Here is an 8,918-nt window from a genome sequence, read left to right as displayed (position 1 = left end):
GAAACAAGTCAGTGCTATTCACACTCATTTCCATATACAGGTTACAGACTTCTACCTTCATGGAAGATTTTACTCAAGTATCTTAGTGGTTTTGCTTTTTTGACAAAGAGAATAAAGTAGGGTACATGTGTTTGCTCTTCTTTTGTAATTATGTTACTTTGAGAGAGTTTTTTTTCTTTTTTAAATTCAATTATATGTGTAGTTTCAAAATGAAGAGTGATGACATTTTTTCCCCTCAAAGAATTACCCCCAAGTAATGAGGAGAATGAGAAACATAAAACCAATTCCATCTTCAGTGCAAAGGAGACATGAATAATAAAACTATTTATATAAAGATGGCTTAGCAAGGAAGAGTCAAACCTAAGTGACTATAAAAGGTGGAAACTAATGAAAAGTCAAATGATTGTCCCTGCAGAACCTCAGAACAACAATGCAAGCGACAATTCAGAAGGTCTCAAAAATTAGATAGCATAGGAAGAAAAAGCAAATAGCATAACACAGGGTGATTTTTCAAAAATCCTTATAAGAAGCAGTTAGATCCGCAGGCAAAAATGTAAAATTTCTAGAAGAAAAGCAAGAGACCAAAGGTTTGCTCTATGGACAACCCAATGATTAGGGCATCTACACTCGAGGCATAGAGAAGGGACTGTGGGAAAGCCATTCCGGAAACAGGTGATTAGGTCTTCATACTGAACCACTGGATCACTCCCCCAACCCTTCCCACTATCTCCAGAATGGCTGCAGCTAGGCTGATGTCTCCAGGCAGGTGACTGCAAGAAGCTCTTCTAGAGAAAATAAAGAGATAAAGACCTACAGCTACTAACATTTGGGATCCTCTAATGACAAAGCTAACTAGCCCTCTGACTACCCTCAGAATGAAGGCTACCAGTGCACAAGCCTACTCCTACCCAAAGACCCTCCAAGTAGCTTTTCAGCTCCTCATGAAAATCCATGAACAGCCTGGGATGACTGAATATTTGAGGGGCAAATTTAACATAAAATATAGTTCGGAAAATGAACAAACAGGAAATAAAATAGCAGGAAGAAATGGATAATGAAGGTAACAGGTAGTGCAGGTAATAATCATAACATGTCAGAGGAATCAAAGAAGCTACTGTATCAATGAGATAGGAGATGGACATGATTTTAAAGAGGAACATTTTGAAAAAGAGCTCTTAAAGTTCTAAAGTAGGATTTTTGCAATATAAAAATCAAAGATTTAGGTAATAATCTTGTGGAAATATTGTAAAGTAAAACAAAAAACCAATTAGATAGGTAATAGAAGAGAGAATATAATGAAGAAGATTACTCTAAGAGATATTTCATACAACTAATAGATTCACTCAGAAGGAGACCAGATAAAATGTTGCTGGTGAGAAATTATCAAAAAATAATACAAGAAAATTTTCTATAACCAAAGTACATGAATCTCTAGAATGAAAGTGTCACTACCAAGTGCCCAGTATAATAAATGGAAAAAGATTAACAACACAACAAACTATTTTGTTTACTTCTTCAATTAATATATAATATCTAAATTTTGGCATTTAACTTTTATTTTCTATTTTTGTTGCCATTTTATGTGTTTTCATGATATTTCTTGAACTTTTTAATGAAAAATTGAAGAAAGTATGGCAGGATGTTTGCTGCTATGTTAACCAAAAAGAAAAAAAAAAGTTTATTGTTGAGAATCTATAGCACACAATTTACTACTTAATTGCACATTCTTGTTTTCGTTCACGACTATTAAATTTGTTTCTCAAAAGAGAAGGGCTAGCACAACATACACTGTCAAATAATTTTTAAAAAAATTTTTAATGGTTATTATTTTTTTTTGAGGGGCACAGACACTGCTTATTGAGCGGCAGGTGCAGGAGAGGTAGCTGGCTCCAGTGCAGAAGCAGAGGCAGCAGGTCATACCAAGGTGCTGTAGGGCATCTGGCAGCCAGGGCCATGCCCCTTATCCTAGGGGACAGCACAAGCTCACTACGACAAGAGTAGCAAAGAGCTGGCCAGGGGAAGAGGCAGCCACAGCCTCCCATGATCCTGGGCAAGAAGCGGCAGGTGAACTTGGCACGGAGGGGTGGCGGGGCCTGGGATGGGAGGACTGGGGTCTGGGTGTTCTGAGGGGAGGACAAAAGGGGATCACGTCTGCGGGGTGGAGTAGAGACTGTGGTGGTGGCCACCTGGTCCCAGCACCTGGGAGAAGAGCAGAGGAGTGGTCCGTGTCTGGCTGCCCCGGCACCAGGCTGGCTCCCCCGCAATGGCGCCGTACCAGCTGCCGGAGCCTAGGCTGCCTGACATGCTGGTGCTCTCGCTCCGGCCACGCTCCCAGGAGCAGCCCTCATCCTCACAGTGCCCTGCCCGGTCGAAGAAGTCGGAACGGGAGCCAAAGACCAGGTCCTGCGGGGGCCGGTGCACCCGGAAGAAGCCCACCAGCAGGGTGGTGGGAAGCAACTCCCACACACAGAGGATGAGGCCAAACACCAGGTAGCCTTTGTTCCCCAGGTCGTTCACCAGGTCCGCCTGGTCAGAGACTTTGTACCAGTCGTAATCAAAGGCATCCAGCCGGCGCCAGGGGTCAAGGCCAGGGCTGCCAGGTTGTAGCAGGCCCGGCTGGCATAGAGCAGGACCACGGCGCCACCCATTGCAGCCGCCTGGCACACACGGGTCCCCTTGGCCTCCAGGTAGATGCTGGTGGAGGGCGCCCCGCCGGGCGACAAGGCAGAGGCAGGCAGCAAGAGACAGCGCGCAGACGACAAAGAGGCAGTGGCTCACCAGGACTCGCACCAGCAGGAGGGCCCAGGGCTGTGCCCGGCGCCGGCGGGACAGCACAGCACAGCACAGCATACAGCACATTCACCAGCAGAAAGAGCAGCGAGGCCCCCGCGAAGGCCCCCCGGACGGCCAGCAAGCCTCGGCTCATCTCCGGCCGGCGCTTGGCCTTGGCCTTGAGCACAACCTGGGCGAAGTAGAGGTTCATAAGTGTCAGCGTAAAGAACTGTAGGCAGACAGGGCAGCAGTAGCGAAGCCAAAAGGGCAGGGGTCCCAGGCGGTTGGCTTGGGGGGGTATCTCGGAAGTAGAAGGAGAAGAGGGTAGTGCGCAAGGCAGCCCAGAGCAAACAGAGTGCCAGGAACACCGTCTGATAGCTGAGACGCTTGTGCCCATATAGAAGCACGAGCCAGAGTTGGGCAGAGACAGAAAAGAAGAGTAGGGTGTACAGGGTGGTGTAGGCCGCAGTCAGCCCCAGGGTCACAGCGGGAGGCAGCGCAGGCACCAGCCGGGCAGCAGGCACCAGCCGGGCAGCAGGCACCAGCCGGGCAGCAGGCACCAGGCCAGACAGGTTACTCTCCATGTCCGGAAGGGAGGCCTGAATCCCAGAGAACAAGAGGGAGGGGCTGGCAGGGGGCCAGGGAAATAAATATGGAGGGGTGGGAGTTGCAGGGTGCAGCGACAGAGACGGGGAGCTCAGGAGGAAAGAAGCTGCGACTGGCCAGGCCCTTCCTCCTCAACAGAGGGACCCTGCCCTTGCAGCGGGGCACAGGCAGCCTGGGGCCTGGGCCCCTCACTCTGGGGCTTGAAAGGACAGTCCCTCTCAAGGGCAGAGGCGGGAGGCGGGCAGGGTCTCCTCCCTGGGCCAGCCCCAGAGCGGGGTGAGGGGGTGCAGAGGTTGAAGGACAGGGGTCCCTGGCCTTGGTCGTTAGAATCGTCTCGGTAGGAGGGGAGAGCCGAGAGATACCCTTCGGCTGAGGGCAGCGGCCGTTGAGGGTGGGGCGCTCAACCCCCAGCTCTCCCCCTCCCCAAACTGGGGGTCTCTCTCCCCTCCAATAATACGGATTGGGGACGGCCTCTGCCTTCTGTCCTCGGAATTCTGACGCTGCCCCCACCCCACCCCCCTCTGCATCCACTCTCCAGCCTCGGGGGGGGCTGGAGGAGACCGACGCCGGGTCCTCGGGACGCCGCCGGGGAAGCCGGCTCTGGTTGCTGGGACCCAGGGCCCCGGCTCCCCAGCTCCCCCGCTCCCGCTGCTCCGCCCCCTCCTGCGCCTGCAAATAAAATAATGTTTATTTATTTTTAAGAGAGAGACAGAGTGCAAGCAGCGAGGGACAGAGAGAGAGAGGGAGACACAGAATCCCGAAGAAGGCTCCAGGCTCTGAGCTGTCAGCACAGAGCCGGATGCAGGGATTGAACCCACGAACTGTGAGATCATGACCTGAGCCAAAGTCAGATGCCCAACCAACTGAGCCACCCAGGGACCCCTCACTGTCAAGTAATTTTTAACAAGAGCATCAAACTAACACAATGGGAAAATGAAAGTTGACATGCAAAAATTATTTCAAGATGGGCTCATAGAGCCAAAGGTAGAATCTAAAATTAAAACACTCTGGAAGAGGAATGCCTGGGTGGCTCAGTCAGTTGGGCCACAGACTCTTGATTTTGGCTCAGGTCATGAACTCACAGTCTGTAGGTTCAAGCTCCATGTAGCACTCCATGCTGGCCATGCAGAGACTGCTTGGGATTCTCTTTCTCCCTCTCGGTCTCTGTCCCGCCCCCCCCACTTGTGTTGTCTCTCTCTGTCTCTCAAAATAAATAAATAAACTTAAAAATTATTTTTAAAAAAACTCTGGAAGAAATATAGGAGAATATCTTTCAACCTTGAGAGGGAAAGATTTCTTAGATAAGACAGAGAAAGCACTACCTATAAAAGAAAAAAATTGCTAAAATTTAGTTATCAAAACTGAAAATTTGTTTTCATAAAAAAAATACTATTAAGAAAATAGATTTTAAAAAAGAGAGGCAAAACAGAAAACAGACTCTGAACTACAGAGAAGAAACTGAAAGTTGCCAGAGGGGAGGTGGGCAGGGGGATGGGTGAAATGAGTGATGGGGATTAAGGAGGGCACTGTGATGAGCACTGGGTACTGTACAAAAGTGATGAATCACCTGAAACTAATATTACACTGTATGTTAACTAACTGGAATTTAAATAAAATTTTGGGAAAAAAAAGAAAATAGACTTATCACAGGGATCATTCCATAATATATAAAATATTGAATCACGGGACACCTCAGTGTCTCAGTTAAGCGACTGACTCTTGACTTTGTCATGTTCTCATAGTTCATGAGTTTGAGCCCCACATCAAGCTCTATGCTGACTGCAGAGCCTGCTGGGGATTCTGTCTCTCTCTCTCTCTGCCCCTCCCCTGCTGGCTATCTCTCTCTCAAAATAAATAAAAACAAACTTAAAAAAAATATTGAATCACTATGATATACACCTGAAACGAATAGTATATTGTATGTAAACTATACTTGAGTAAAAACAAAACAAAACAACAAAAACATGATCTAAATGGAGAGATACATTACTGGATAAAAAGACTCAATATGTTCAAGATAGGAATTCTTCCTAAACTATAGATCCAATGGCAATTAAAATTAAAATTCTGGGACATCTGGGTAGCTCAGTCTGATAAGCCTCTGACATGGCTCAGGCCATGATCTTGCATTCATGAATTCGAGCCCACACAGGGCTTCCTGCTGTCAGCATGGAGCCTTCTGTGAAACTTCTGTCTCCTTCTCTCTGCCCCTCCCATATGAGTGTGCTCTCTCAAAATAAACATTAAAAAAAGAATTTTAAAAAATAATAAAATAAAATAAAATAAAATAAAATAAAAATGCCAATGAAACTTGGAAAAAAAAAGAAATAAGCCACAGATTGGGAGAAACATTCACAACTCATACAAATGACAAAAGATTTGAATTCAAAATACATTAATGACTTCTAAAATTCACAACAAAATGGTAGACAACCCAATTTAAAAATAGGCAAGAGTCATCTCATGAAGGAAGATAAACAAATGTCCAATAAGCATGTAAAAAAGGGCTCAACACTAGTAGTCATCAAGGAAATGTAAATTAAAACCACAATGACAACATCCATTAAAATGGCTAAAATGAAAAAGAGGGAATACAAATATCAATGAGGATGGGGAGCAACCAGTACTCCCATACATTGCTAGTGGAAGTTTAAATGATACAATCACACATTCACCCTCTGACACACCAGTTCCACTCATAGAGAAGTTCCACTTCATTTCAAGAGAAACGAAAACATATGCCCTCGGAAAGGCTTGTATAAAGAATGTTTACATCAGTTTTAGTCATAATAGCCCAAAACTGAAAACAGTTCAGTGTCCATCAGCAGGAGAACAGATAAACAAACTGTGGTATTTATGGTATATTTCTCAACAATAAAAAAGAACATGGGATGAATCGCAAAAACATTATGTTGAGGAGAAGGAACCAGACACAAAAGAATTTGTGTTGTAGGATTCCACTGAAAGAAAGTACTAGATTAGGTAAAACTAATCAAATTGCTTGGTGTGGTAGGAAGGAAGGCTTAATAAACAGAAAGGGGCATGAGTACCCCATTGGAGTGATAGAAACGGCCTATATCTTGATTAGGAATGTGGGTTACACAGATATATTCTGTTTTTAAATACTGGTTGAACTGTAACTTTAAATGTATGCATTTCACTCTATGGAGATGATATTTTAATAAATTCATGTAGACAAAATAGAAGAGCTAGGATTAGATGTTAGATTTATAAGACACTTTTCCTAGTAATTGTCATATTATTGTGTAACATAAGAATAGAGTCCAAATGACCTATTTCAAAAGCTCTGCCAAAGTAGATTTTAATATCCTGTATGAGAAGTTCCAGTTTAATGGTGTTCCCACTGCTTATGAGGAATTCTGTTGTCGACATGGAAGTCGACCTGGAAAATAGTCCCATCAGAAGGATGCACATATTGCAAACTGTCCTAAATTAATTTGCTTGTTTACAGCCATTAGGGTTTTGGGGGGTACATATCTGTAATCTCCAATGGTTACAGGTGAGAGCTATGGGTGCATTTCCCCAGCCATCTCACCTCTGGGAGGTGTGTTATAATGAAAGCAGGTATTAGACTGAATCTGGTAACACATACCAACATCTATTAGCAAGCGACCATGAATACAATCATACAAACTGTTCTGTATGTTCAATGAAGTCCCAGCCCTCTGTCTTTTTTGGCACTTTGATAACAAGCACTTTGCATAGAGGTTTAGGTAGAAATAGGCTCTGGCAGAAGAAGTCAGCTATTATTCTGGTTGGATCAGGTAACAGAATCTTCCCAAAGATCTTGGGACGTGAGGTTGATGGAGTTTAGAATCAGAGTATAGGCAGCTCAGGCCTGATTCTTAGGTCCTGTTTGAGTGAGGCTGAGATGACTATGTATGTCTAGCCAATCAACTTGTCTTGAATACCACTCATTTCATCAGTGAAAAAGAAAGCTATATGCTAACTTATAAATACTCTACAGCTGACCTCAGGTAAAAATAGTTGTAGCTCAGCAACCTGTGCATATTGGGGTCTAGTTAGAGCAGTGGTCCTCAACTATAACAATATGTTAGAATCACTTCTGGAGAGTTTTTAAATCCCAATGCCCAGACCACATGCCAGACTCATAACATCAGAGTTTTAGGGGGTGGGATGTAATCATCAGTGTTTTTCAAACCTCCCTAGGTGATTCCAATTTACAGATAAAGTCGAGGACCACTGGATTAGAACCTTCCAATCTAGTTTAATAGCAGTGTACATTCCTGAATAGGTATTTTAAATACTATTTAGCTAACTTGAAGAGATAGATAATATACTTTATATAGCACACTATGAATGTTTAAATATCTTTAAATAAATTATAACAATACAATAATATGAAACCTATCCCTTCTTTAGTGAACAAAGACAACAGAACTAGAAATATCAACTGGAAAAGAACTGTAATAGTTCCCAGGAAAGAAATCTGGCTATTTTTGAGTAGCGGATGCATTTAAATACAGATTATTAAGACTCCACCTTGAAAATTTGACCACTGAGGGCTGCCATGTTGCACCAGGGCAGTAATGATGACACTGAGGATGTTTCCCTGTTTGACGAAGAGGAGGAGACAACTGACAGATGAAAGAAAGAAAGAAAGAAAGAAAGAAAGAAAGGAAGGAAGTCCAGAATCAGACACACAGTGACATCATTTTTTTCATTTATTTTTTCAAGTCAGTGCAACTGTAGTCTATCTTCTCTATGAATTGTTCAGCAGCAGCTTTATCACCTGTTTGGTGACAATGATCTTGTTTTCATGTGACTTTTGGGCAGTCAAGAATGTCACAGTAAACTCATGGTTGGTCTACATTGGTAGAAGCACATCAATGAACATGGAAAAAGCCATTGGGTGTTTGAGTTCAGGAAGGCATCTTCACAAGAGTAAAATTGTTACTCCTGAGTCAAGAATCTTCTGGTTAGGACTTACTGCCTGTCCATTGCTGTGGGTGATATTCTGCAGAGTGAAATGGTTGGCGGTGGTTATCACGGGTGTGGTGCTACAAGGTGCCAACCTGTATGCACATCAGGTGCAGAGCAGGCAGCAGAAAGAATTTAACCATCTTATCTCAGAAAGCAGTTTTTAAGACATAACACTGGAGATGATCAGACTTCCTGAAGAGAGTGAGAGAAAGCTCCAGTGTTCTGTTACACTGCCAGCAAACTAAAGAGATTCTTGACTCTGAAAATTTTAGAACTCAGTACATGTTGCAAAGAGGAGTGCTGAGGTTGTTTTTCCAGTTTAAATTTTACTTTAAAAAGTGTAAAGGTGGGTCGCCTGGGTGACTCGGTCAGTTAAGCATGGGACTTCAGCTCAGGTCATGACCTCACAGTCTGTGAGTTTGAGCCCCACATTGGGCTCTGTGCTGACAGCTCAGAGCCTGGAGCCTGCTTTGGATTCTGTGTCTTCCTCACTTTCTACCCCACCCCCACCCCCTATTCACACTCTCTCTCTTTCTCTCTCTCTCAGAAATAAATCAACATTGGGGCATCTGGGT

General features: G+C 44.1%; 2 pseudogenes; one reads left to right on the top strand and one right to left on the bottom strand.

The window, feature by feature from the left end:
* Positions 1-676: 676 nt before the first annotated feature.
* Positions 677-7,932, bottom strand: LOC125170576 (integral membrane protein GPR137-like; annotated as a pseudogene).
* LOC125170820 (Golgi apparatus membrane protein TVP23 homolog B-like) lies at positions 7,931-8,539 on the top strand (annotated as a pseudogene).
* The last annotated feature ends 379 nt before the right edge of the window (positions 8,540-8,918 follow it).

This window comes from Prionailurus viverrinus, chromosome B4, assembly GCF_022837055.1.
Source record: "Prionailurus viverrinus isolate Anna chromosome B4, UM_Priviv_1.0, whole genome shotgun sequence".
Taxonomy (NCBI): domain Eukaryota; kingdom Metazoa; phylum Chordata; class Mammalia; order Carnivora; family Felidae; genus Prionailurus; species Prionailurus viverrinus.
The sequence above is the reverse complement of the archived record's forward strand: the minus strand, read 5'-3'. Positions and strand labels throughout refer to the sequence as shown.